The sequence below is a fragment of the Adiantum capillus-veneris genome, chromosome 17, assembly GCF_014529385.1.
Source record: "Adiantum capillus-veneris isolate H3 chromosome 17, ASM1452938v2, whole genome shotgun sequence".
In the NCBI taxonomy this organism is placed as follows: Eukaryota; Viridiplantae; Streptophyta; class Polypodiopsida; order Polypodiales; family Pteridaceae; genus Adiantum; species Adiantum capillus-veneris.
Window position 1 is genome coordinate 48,761,591 of NC_140947.1, and position 9,091 is coordinate 48,770,681.

Genomic DNA, 9,091 nt, shown 5'->3' on the forward strand with positions numbered 1-9,091 from the left:
AAATTGCCTCGAGAAACCATCGATACGTACCCTTGGTCACTACATCTGACAACCCTGAAAGCTTATATTCACCTTTCACTTTCAAGCCAAACTCCTGCTCGACATCTGCAACAGGAATCACATGAGATGCTCGCACCACCCCATCATTGGGCAAACAGCAACACCTGGCAATTCTTTCTGATGTCAGCTGAATCTGTTGATTATTGAGCTCCACCATATCTCCCACAGCCAGTTGCTCAATCAAACCTGCTGCCTGCGGGTGAACAGGAATCCCTTGCCAATCCAAGTTGGCGAACACGCATAGCCACAAATCCTGTAGCCAGGCATCCACTCGACGAAGCGCTAATTGCTGCAATGGAGTAAAGGGGATGCATTGCAGGAGAGAAGCCACCATGGCGACGATGAGATGCATGAGCAGAGAATATTGAGCTAAGGATGCGCGATACACAAAACAAGAGAAGCACAAAAATAATCGTCTGCATGCAGTAACCCTCTCACAGTGAGTTCCCAAAATAGGGCGAGCCACGGTGTCGCACCCATCATAGCTCCTTTCCTGCTTTCCAAGATTGCATGTAAAAGAATAACCAATCATTATTAGGGAGGCTTTCGGCTCTTGTACCACAGCAAAGGGGCACTGAATTGGGGTAGGTGAAATGTAATGGCGCAGTCTGAAACCATTGACCGGTACAGAAATTACCTCCCCCTGTAAATCCGCCAAATAAAAAGAGATGGACCCGCATGCTTGAAAAATCCAGAATGGTCCTAACCACCGTAATTTAAGCTTCCCAGGCATCTTCCCAAGGCGGGAATTAAAGACAAGGACCAGCTGTCCTCGAACAAATTGTCGTGCTTTCGGGCGATCTAGCCATTTTTTCCTCCTAGACTGCAGATCCTACAGCATCGCAAAGCTATACAACCGCTCTTCATCTAGTTCCTGCAAAACATCCAAGCGATAAATAATAGAATCTTCTGGAAGAAGCCGATCCGCAATGAGCATCCGCAAACTCGAAATCATGATTGCCTGCATGCCAAATGCCAACTTAAAAGGAGTCAATCCTGTTGCCACTTTATAAGCTGTCCGATAGGCCCATAAGGCGGAAGGAAGTTTCACATCCCAATCTGTTCGATGCATATTCACTAACTTTGTTAATATCCGAATCAATTGCTTATTAGTTGATTCTGCTTGCCCATTCGCCTGAGGATAATATGGAGAAGATTTCCTATGCAATACAAAATAAAACCGTAGCATTCTCTCCATCACCTTATTCAAAAAATGACTTCCCCTGTCACTAACCAGCTTAATAGGGCAGCCATATCTGAAAAAGATATCCTTATATAAGCATCCAACCACAGAAACTGCAGTATTATCTCTCAAAGGCCATGCCTCCACCCTTTTGGTAGTGTAATCAGTGGCTGTCAAAATGTACTTATTACCCGTGTGAGCTGCAACTGGTTTAAAAGGTCCAACAAAATCCAAACCCCACTTTCGAAAAGGCTCCAAGGGCAAAACCGGCTGAAAAGGCATTCTAGACATTTTAGTAGGTTTCCCCAACCGCTGACACACATCACACTGCTGCACGTAATTTCTCGCATCTTGAAACAATGTAGGCCACCATAATCCGGATTGGAGAACCTTTCGAGCTGTGATTAATGCTGCAAAGTGACCTCCCGCAATACAGGTATGAACTTCCTCCAAAACTGCTTCCTACTCCTGTGGTAGCACACATCTGAGTAATACATCCGCCACCGTACGATAATAGAGCTTCCCCATTATAATCTCAAAATTCCTACTTCTAATAGCCATACGTTTCCTCTTATGGCTGGACAAGAAGGAAGGCATTTTGACGCTGTCGAGAAAATGAAACATCTCCTCATACCATGTCCATGGGATGCTAGGGATAACCCTTGCATGTTGCAGAATTGATGTATCCTCTACAACTACACCCGTTAGAAACAGAGATGCATCCAAAAATTCATCAGCTACACCCCTCGGCGGCTCATCGGAATCTAACTTGGATAGGTAGTCAGACACCGCATGCTGAGTCCCTGGACGATGTATGACCTCAAAGTCAAATTTCTTCAGCAAAAGCACCCATCTGGCCAATCTTCCCATCAAATTCTGTTGCCGTACCAGGTATAAAAGAGCCGAATGCTCCACATGGAAGAAAAAACATCGGCCCAACAGATAGTGTCGAAATTTCTTCACTGAATAAATCATCCCTAAACATTCCCTTTCGGTTACTGAATAATTTCTTTCTGCCAATGATAATCGTCTGCTGGCATAATAAATAGGTCGGAACCATCCTTGACTTTGTTCCTGCATCAGCACACTTCCAATAGCTCGATCCGAAGCATCCACAAACACATGAAAATCCTGACCCCAATTCGGAGCAAGCATAATCGGAGCTTTGGATAGCTGAAGTTTTAACTGTCGAAAAGCCAAGTCACATTCCTGTGTCCATTCAAAATCTATAGCATGCGCTGCCTGAGTAATCGGGATTACCAAATGCGCGACAAACCGCAAATGCCTCCCATGCCAACGGGCTTGACCCAGGAAAATCTGACATTGTTTGTAGTTCCGCGGTGGAGGTGCTTCCATAATTGCGGCTATTTTATCCGGATCCCCGGAAATACCATCTTCAGAAATTATATGTCCCAATAGCATGTCACTGCGAGCAGCAAATGCACACTTTAAATGATTCAAACTGAATTTTACCTCTCTACATTTCATAAAGCATAACCGTAATTGCTTCAAATGCTCCAATTGCGCTCCAGAAACAGTGAGATCATCCAGAAAAATTCTCATAAAATCCGTCAAATACGGACCAAAAATTTGGAACATATCCCTTTGAAAAGTTGAAGGCACATTCCGCAATCCGAACCACATCACTGTGCAGGCAAACCCACCCCAAGCGGTAATAAAAGCTATTTTTGGTTGATCCCGTAATGCCATTCGTATTTGGTTATATCCACTAAACCCATCCAGAAAAGTATACATCTCATGTCCTACTACATCATCCAAAATGGAATCCAAGAATGGAAGAGGAAAAGGATCTGGAACAGTAGCCGCATTTAATTTTCGGTAATCCACACAAATTCGAATTTTCTTGTTTTTCTTTGGTACAACCACAATTGAAGAAATCCACTCTGGATTATCAATAGGGGTAACTAGTATAGCCCTTTGATATAACTTACCACATAAAACCATCGACAGAGAACTAATCCAAGAAATTGAAAAAAATAGAGAGAGAGAGAGAGAGTAATGTGCAAGCAGAGAGATTATGAACCTCAGTAATCAGAAGCGGGCATTTAAAATAACATTTTATTGATTGGAAATGCAACCAATTGATAGAGAGAGAGTAATGTGAAATCAAATAACAGACATGCTCTCGAAACTACCGAAATGAAATCTTGCGCTGCAATGAAATAAGACAGAAGAGAATATACATGACGTACTATATTTTTTTGTGATACTTTAGAAAATAGTATTTTGGACAATTAGGAGGATGGCCTATCAAATTATTATATCCCTCTGTTGAAGTTGCTTGCTGGGCTATGATCTCCTTTTTTTCCAATGCAAGAGCTACACTTTTGCTATTTGTCGCATGCAAAACATCGAACCTAAAATTATCAATGAACGGCTGGTATGCTGCAAAGTCTTTCCTCATTTTTTTCGGTGGTTTTCTCGTGTGTGCCTTTCTCCTTGCGTCATAGTTCTTTGTCACGCCTATGTATTTCCTACCATTTTTTGTGCAGGTTATCGAGTAGACTATGCAGTTGATTTCCTTGTCTGTTGTTGCCTCTTTGATGCCGGCATCTCCGGTGATGTCTCCTCCTGTGTCTGAGTTGCCTGAGTACTGTCCTCCATTTCGAGCTTTATGTCTGCGATGTATCCCTGCACTGCATAAGTAAGTGTTAGTTGTATTCTGGTTTAGAATTGCAAATAGATGTAAGCAAGTCATATACGTAAGAAATGGATGCAATGTTTACCTGTTGTTTTGTTTCTTTTTCTGAACGGGTCTGTTGTTTCTCCGAAGCATTTGTTGAACAACTCTTGATCGAAGTGCTAAGTGAAATGCTCGTCTGTCAATATTGGCTCATTTTCTTCGAGTCCCATCTCGACCCTAATTTTGTTTAATATCATGTCACCGTTTTTCCTGTCAAGGTCAAGGAGTTTGTCGAGCTCTATGTTGAAGCCAAAGTGCAGCATCTCGATGGCAAACAATGAAATGCCTTTTGTCTTCATATGTAGCAATTGCAGAGCCTCTCCGTCAAGTAGTCTTCCCGTTGTTTCGTCGTATTGTTGAGTATTTCTTTCTGCAGTCCGGTTGCGAACCTGACCTGTTTGTCACTGTTTTGCTTCAGTATCTGCTTCATTGAGTTGATGCAGCTGCGGACGTGTGATTAGTGTGGTCGTGGTTTTATGTATGAATGTGGATGCTCCCCTACTAAATTTGCCATTCTCATTTGGCCGGAGGTAGGATAGGCTGATGAACCGTCATTGTTTGTTGCAGATGAAGTGCTTGTTGCGTTACTTTTGAACAGATCAAATAGCTGCAAGTGAGGACAAAGAATAAGCATTTTGTGAGAAGAGTTTTCTATGCATTCAAGTGTAATGTTGATCTTTAAGAAACATAGATTTTGGAATGTACAGACCTTGTTGGCTGCCATGTTGTAGTCATTTTCTTAAAAACCTGTATGACAAGACCCGATATTAAGAATTGCATCAAACGATTTGCAAGCAAGGAAAAACTTTATGTGAAATGGAGTTATACAATTTTATGTGAATGTACATATTCAAGTATCTGAAAGCAAATCTCGCATAGGGTCAAACATGTCTGGTGTAGGAAGCTCTAGGATCCTTATGTGCCTTCTTTCGGTGACTCGGGAGAACATGACATACGCAAGGCCTAGCGCGAAAACCTGTTTGATGTTGAGTATGGCCTTTTCAGCTATTGTTGCACCCTGCAATTTGTGACCTGTTATTGCATATGCTAGTATCAAAGGGAATGTATATTTGTGGTAATATTTGAAGTTGAATGCCCTGGTGGAGTGTTTTGTATGCCGAATGGTGATTCTGGTATTTGTGTTGTCTATGAGCACAGTGATCGCGTCCACTAGACCGGTGCAATCATGGATATATCCTTGACCTTGCATGTGGCACCATTTGCAGCGCCAATTTCCAAGTCTAGATTTGAGGTGATCATACACTTTGCACCAACAGCGACATTGTGTATTTCATTGAAAGAGGTGTCGTTGACCCATCTTTCTAAGAGTGGCTCGTTGCCCGCATTTGTTTTTAACAATATTCGGACTATTTGCTCGTTTGTAAAACTCCTTTTCAATATGATGTCATTGTATCTCCGAGCGTCGTCGCGATGTGTGCAAATGATTGTGGTGTCTTCATCCATTGTTTCCAATAGTTCTTGTTCATTTATGATGCACTCTGAAAGCGTGCTTGTTATCTCCTCTTCGGTTGGCTTTCTTTGTCTAATTGTATGCAAAAAATTGAGGAATATTGGGTCCGCTGTGTGTTGAACTGAGAATGTCATCTTGTGGACTATGCCATGCTTGAAGTGTGCCAATTGTGTAATTGTACATACATGGCAGAAAGGTCCAGGGTGCGTACAGACGGGCGGTAGCTGTGCGAAGTCTCCAAAGAGAAGCACCAATTTACTGCATAATGGATCATGAATTGATACGTTTGTGACATTAACAAGTTGGCGAACGACCATGTTGAATGTTGTGCTTGTGAGCATTGATATCTCGTCCATTATGATAACATTAGCCTCTTTGATGGATGTGAATCTCTCGTCCCCTGGATTTATTGATGTTGGGTAGTGTTTATTCGAGCCCGCCGTTATCTTGAATTGATAGTGCACTGTTTTTGCGACACTACTTAGCCGAGATGCAGCTGCGCCAGTTGACGCTGTCAGTATGACTGTCCCTTTTTGTTGTACAAACCTGGTCGTCATGTATTTGATGAGGAATGACTTTTCGGATCCTGGGACGCCCGTGATAATGTGGAGGCCGGATGTTTTGGTGGATGTGTCTTCAAAAATCTTGTGTTGTTCAGGAGTGAGTGCTGTGTTCTGGACATCGGCGAACTCCTTTAGTAGCTGCAGCATGTTATGCCTACTAGTTTCCTTGGGATCATTTATCTCCGCACGGCTTGAATGAATCGGATTCTCGCAGTTCAGGAAGAGCTTCTGGTGGATCAGGTTCACTATGTGGCCCGTGTTCTCGTTTAAAAGCATGTTTCGTTGTGTGTACTCGTTGATGTACATCTCGAGGTCCTCCTCGTCTCTTATTAACTGTCGGATTTTGCACTCTATAAAGTAACAAGACATTGGGTTTTGTCGCGAGATCAGATCGGACTCGGTTCTAAATGTTGCTTTCTGTAGCAATATGTTGTAGAAGAAGCCCTCTAGTTGGTGGCCAGGGTGGTATTCAGTGAATCGTACGAGCCGGTGATTTTCTAGTACCAAGTTGTTGTAGGCATCGTACATCTGGCTCTTCTGAGATCCTGTGGTACTGTTGTTCTCGATCTTGAACTGTTTGTGGTACATGCAGAACGTGTAATGCTCTAGCTATAGGTGCCTTGCACAGTACAAGTCAACTGGGTGCATAACCATCGTTTGGCTCTGCGATAACAATCTTTGTCTTAGTGAAGGTGGCGATGAGTCGATATATTCCACGGCTTCGCTTCTTGTGATGATCGGAATTTGCAGGCAATTTAGTGCAGCCTCTGTTGCTGAAATCGGCTTGGACATTATCGATGTTGCAATCACGCAGAGCTTGACCTTGTCTAATTCATTGAGGCCGAGCCTTGCTACGTTGTCCTCTGAAAGGTTGAGTGGACCCATTGGCTCTGTCTTCATTGCGTACTTTAGCAGGTAATGAGATATAGATGAGTTGGTCACACGTTGAATATTCATGTGCGCTCCCCACAACAACAAGATTGTCGGGTGGTAGGGAACTACGTTACGGTGTTCATGTCCGAGCCGATAGTACAACCACCTTGATGTTTGTGGGTCCATTATGGGTTTGGTTGATAGTTGAGGACTGAATGGGAAGCCGTATTTGCATGCAGAGTGTTGGCCCATTACCTTGCAGGTGGACTTGCATTTGTGAATTTGTTTTCTTGTGACGAGGTGATGTAAACGGTTTGAGAAATTCAAAGGAGGCTGTTGTGGGTTAGGTATGTATGCCGCTATTTCATCTGCTACCGACTCAATGTCACCACAAAAAACCCACAAAATCAGATGAGCATGCAGCGATCCTCGGTTTTGTATCTCGTACCTTAAAAGATGATGATCTATTTCGCCCAGGACTTTGCTCCCCCCAAAAATGTGGTTGTTCAAGAAGGCGTGCAGACGCTCGTGGAACAACACGGCACACTCGCCAAGACAATCTTTCCATGTGTAGCTTCCATTGAATGAATGGACGATATTTTCGATTACTGTAATTTCGTTCCACCTTCTTTCTGTGACTTCATCTGCTGTAAATGTGAGGAACAGATCGGGTAGGCCCCAGAAGTCGACCATTGCGATAAGATCTTTGAGGTTCTTTCGATGCCATGATGGAGTGCTAGGCATTGTTGACGGAAGCTTGTATCTTATAATGTTTCTTACAGCATCTTGGTTGGATGCATTCTTGTGCTGTAACATTGTCGTGTTTGTAGAATTGGAAATCATGATTGCTCTCTTGAGTTGGTACATGATGAGTAGGTATGGCTTGTACAAGGTATACACGGAGAACAACATGCTGATCCTCATCCTGATATAGTCACTGAATCTGGTGTCCCATTCATAGTTTCGGTGCCCGAATGGGAATAAAAAAGGGAACACAGCTTTTTATATTGTCACGTCTTTGGCCTCTGAGTGCCTAGCAGGCATCCCATTGTACCTGAAGATAGTCATACGCTCAATGAGGCCTGAACCCTCACGGAGCTTTACTGAGCCAAAGTCGTGAGAGTCCGTTCTGGTATAGGCCCTTCTTCTTGAGGTGGCGTACGTGTTTTCAAGAATGCTCATCTCACATTGCGCTTCTGCTTCCTCCATCAATGAAAAAGGCTCCGTTTCTGAGTGGCTTGTTATGATTGATGTAACAACATCCGGTGTCAGCACACACAAAGTGGTTTCTTTGTGAGGTTGCTCTGCCACAGTCTTATACATCTTGATAACTGGATTATGGAGTAAGTTGTAGGCCAAAATGTCTGATAAGCGCGAGGACGCGAGCTGCTTTGACAGCTGCTGCATATTTGCTGCTTTTGTCCAACAGATCAGAGGGTCATCAAGCAAGGATCTTTTTTCAAGTATGCCGTATGCTACAGCGTTCGCAGAGCTTATGACATTTAAAGAAATGTCAATTATACTGAGGAGCTGCGTGTGAAGCTGGTTGGATTCCAGGATACGCCGGACATAGTCTGGTAGTAGTACGACCATGCTTTTGGCCCTGACACATCTGTCGCAGCTGGAGCAACATGACCAATGTATTGATACTTCTTCCTTCTCAGCAGCGTTCAGGAATGTCATGCTAGCTAGACTAACACGGGCATTGTCTAGTATTTTCTGCCCGAGGCGAGATTTTGAGAATGTGGAAGTTCCGCAACCGGCGCAAATTGTAAAGTTTTTGGATATAGAGATGCACAGATCTTGCCAACGTCGTGAAAGAATGTCGATTCCAATCCACAAACTTGCAGCTGCAGCCAATCTCTCTTTCCGCTTTGTTCTTGTTCGTTGTTTTGCTACTTGCCTCTTTCTTTTCTGAGTGAGTTTGTCCATCACGATCCTTGGGATCTGAAATCATTAAGTACAATATGAAACATTCTATCAAATAGATATTCTTAGGTGTGGTATGTTTTTTCAATGATGCAAGAAATGTAGTACGTGCTCGCATGCCAGTGCTCGTTAAAAAAAAGAAAAAACCATACGCAAGTATGGTGGGGAGGTGGCACCATCCTCACCCAAGTTTTATAAACCATAGGGAATGTGCTATTCCCCGGTCACCTTCTTTCACCTCCAGTGTTGGAGGGACACCAATGCTTCTCCTCCAGTGTTGGAGGGATACCTTTCTATCATTTGGAGTT

At 43.3% G+C, this 9,091-nt stretch overlaps 1 pseudogene; it reads right to left on the reverse strand.

The window, feature by feature from the left end:
- Nucleotides 1–892: 892 nt before the first annotated feature.
- Nucleotides 893–4,671, reverse strand: LOC147437211 (uncharacterized; annotated as a pseudogene).
- Nucleotides 4,672–9,091: the final 4,420 nt, after the last annotated feature.